Below are 3,290 nucleotides of genomic sequence, written 5' to 3'. Positions count from 1 at the left end.
CGATCCACCAGCGACTCCATCCGAGGGGCTAGACGATTAGCCAACGCCTTTGCAACCAACTTGGCAAAGATATGGATTAGGCTGATCGGCCGGTAGTCGCCAAGCGCAGACGCATCCGGGCGCTTAGGCAGCAGGATCAGCAAGGCCTGGTTAAGACCTTGGAACCCGCGTCCGCACAACGTGAACAGCTTGTCGAAGGCTACCATGAAGTCACATTTGATCACTCCCCAACACTTCTGAAGGAATTCAGCCGTGAACCCGTTAGGTCCAGGCGCCTTGCCCACTGGCAGTCGCCGGATCACCTCCCAGATCTCATCTTCCGTGAACACAGCCTCCAGCTCCGAGAGGTCCTCAGAGTGAGTGTTCAGGAAGTCCAAGTCCAGTGAATGCTGTCTGTCCACCGAGGTGCCAAGCAGACCCTCGAAGTGTGTGAAAGCAGCTTCAGCCATGGCCGCATGGTCAGAAATGACCGCGCCTCCAACCTGTAGGCTATGGATCACGTTCTTCTGACGTCGGTAAGCCGCGTGTTGATGGAAGAAGGCCGTGTTGGCATCCCCCTCCTTGAGCCACGTGATTTTAGCCTGATGTCTTGCCATGGTGCGCTCAAGCGAGGCCAGGCCCAGGTAAACGTGTTTTAGGTGAGCCCTAAGCCGACGTTCGTCCGGCGATAGAGGTCTAGATTCCATGGCCATATCCAGCCTTAGCACAACCTCCCGCACTATCATCAACTGCAGTTTGACACATCCTACCTTCTTGTCGCTCTAGCTCATCAGGCTGCATGCCATGCGCTTTAGCTTTGCGGTGAGCCGTCGGAAGGGGTCTGGGTCTCCCTCCACAACATCACAGGCGCTCGGCACAGCCTCCTCAAAGCCCTCCAACTTCAGCCAGAAGCGTTCGAACTGAAACCGCTTCCGCCCCGCTGATTTGGTGGTGCAGTCCAGGAGGAGTGGGTAATGGTCAGCCACCACTGTCGCCAAGCAGCGCAACATGCAGCTGCTATGCAACTCCTCCCAAGCCACCGTGACGAACACCCGATCCAACCGTACGAGAGTAGGTGTTTCCCTCTCGTTAGACCAAGTGTAGCGACACCCATGTAGGTAGATCTCCTTCAGCTCGCAGTCATTCAGGAAGCGCCTGAATCTGCCCATCATTCTACGATTGAGGTTACCGTTGTTCTTGTCCTCATCGCGGTAGATCAAGTTAAAGTCCCCGCAGAGTGCCCATGGTCCAGGGTGGCTCCTGCAAAACATCGCGGAGTTCCTCCAGGAAGGCGACCTTGTCACCCTTACCCTGTGTACCATAGAGACAAGTCATCCACCATCCGGCGCCGTCACCCATGGGGGAGACCCTCGCTGTAACACTGTTAGCCCCATAGTGCGCGCTATCGAGCTGCACCACCCGGCTCTTCCAAGCCACAATGATCCCCCCCCCCCCCCCAGTATCAACCGCCGACAAGTAGAAGTAAGCATCAACTCTGCGCCAAGCGCCTCTCTTACGATAGCATGGGTTACAACAGATAGCTTTGTCTCCTGGAGACATACAATCAGGGCCGGTCTATAGGTTTCGGGGGCCCTAGGGCGAAACGACACATAGGGCCCCTTCTTTATAGTGGCTAAGCTTTTCTAGGGCAGGGGGCGATGACCCCCCTACTCTGAAAAATTCCTTAAAGATATCCATTTATGCTAAATTTATATATCTTATTTAAAGTTTAAGCATGATTGGTGTTCTAGGCCCCTTAACTATCTCAGTCAAGTTTCACCACTTGGTCACGCACAAAAAAACTAAAAAAATATTATTATTCAGAAAGATAAATATTAGAGTAATGCGATAACAAACTAAATAATATTTACATTTGAAAGATCCATGGTCTTTAGAATATTGGTGAAGACGTTTGAAACTATTTATTTCTACTTGTGTACATGTGTATTGTTTGCGAGAAATAAAAATAATCAGTGAAAAAAAGAGGGTCGGTGTTGTTCTGCACATTTGAGAAGGAGTCGGAGTATAGGGCTATAGGCAGCTACAACTTCAACCTTCTATATTTTCTAGAATTATTCGAAACTCTACTGCCTAAAGAGTATGAATATAAGTGTAGTAAGTGTGCAAACAAATCTTGAACTAGGACCCTAACTGTTGAGGCCCGGGACGAGCGCCCATCTGCCCCGCCCTATGGGCCGGCTCTGCATACAATGGACGCACCCGTAGTATTCACTACGCTCCTAACACCCTTACGCTTATCGCCATCATTTAGGCCTCGCACATCAGGCCTCGATGAGGAGACCACCCGTCATCCCCAGCAGTGGTGGGGAGCAGCCTCTGATCGTGGAAAGCGACCATCCGTAGAACTCCGCGATTGCCTCTGTCATGTCATTTGTCAGGGGCAGCTCATACATCTTATGATAGGCTTCCAAGGCAGCCTCTGTCGGCGCCTCATTCCCCTCGAGAAGGCCAAGCTTGCGCATCAGGTTTCGCACCGCTCTCATCTCGGCGTTCATGCCACCAGGTTGTCCCGCAATCCTCGAGCTACAGATACCAAGTTGAATGTATTTGCACTCTAAACCCTACGGCACCATTGTGGATCCAGACTGGGGACAGAGGATTCAACACGCATGGTCCAAACTCATAAATACGAGCAATGTGATCTGTGTACTACTACTACAGACGGCAGGCAACCATGTGATATTTTCAGTCAAACAGCCAATCACACCTAGAAACCTCCAAACGAGAATGAACACCAACATAATGTCCATGTTGTTTGAACAGATCGACTGATCGCGATTGTAACTTTGGTCCCCTCGATAAGAAATGGAAGTGGAGACCGGAATGTGATTCTTTCTAACACCGGAGTATGCCGGCCATAAACCATCTCCTTTTCAGGTCAATCACTCCGTTTCAAGCCATTGGCAAAGATTTGGATCGTACAATTATCTTTATGTGTTGGGTTGACACACAATAGTAGTCATGTCCCTTTCTAGTCTTGATCAAAAGAATCCGTCCGGCTTTCCATTGCCACTTCTGTCATGTCGTAATCACAGACCATTTCAGGTCTTGTTTCGTTCATAGATTCTGCGAGAAAGAAATGCAGATAGCCTTCAAAATCTCGCCTTCGCAGTCATCGTTGTGCAACCTCCGCAGATAGCCCCCTACTGTGCTTTTTATTAGACGTTGACGAAAGTTAGCTGTATACAACGGTTAACTGTATATTGACACACTGCACTTCTTTTGGTCCCATGGTTGGATGAAAGAATGGAAATACGAGACCACAAATCCACAATCACAAAATATAAGTT

Source organism: Lolium rigidum, chromosome 1 (assembly GCF_022539505.1).
Source record: "Lolium rigidum isolate FL_2022 chromosome 1, APGP_CSIRO_Lrig_0.1, whole genome shotgun sequence".
In the NCBI taxonomy this organism is placed as follows: Eukaryota; Viridiplantae; Streptophyta; class Magnoliopsida; order Poales; family Poaceae; genus Lolium; species Lolium rigidum.
This window is presented reverse-complemented; position numbering follows the sequence as displayed.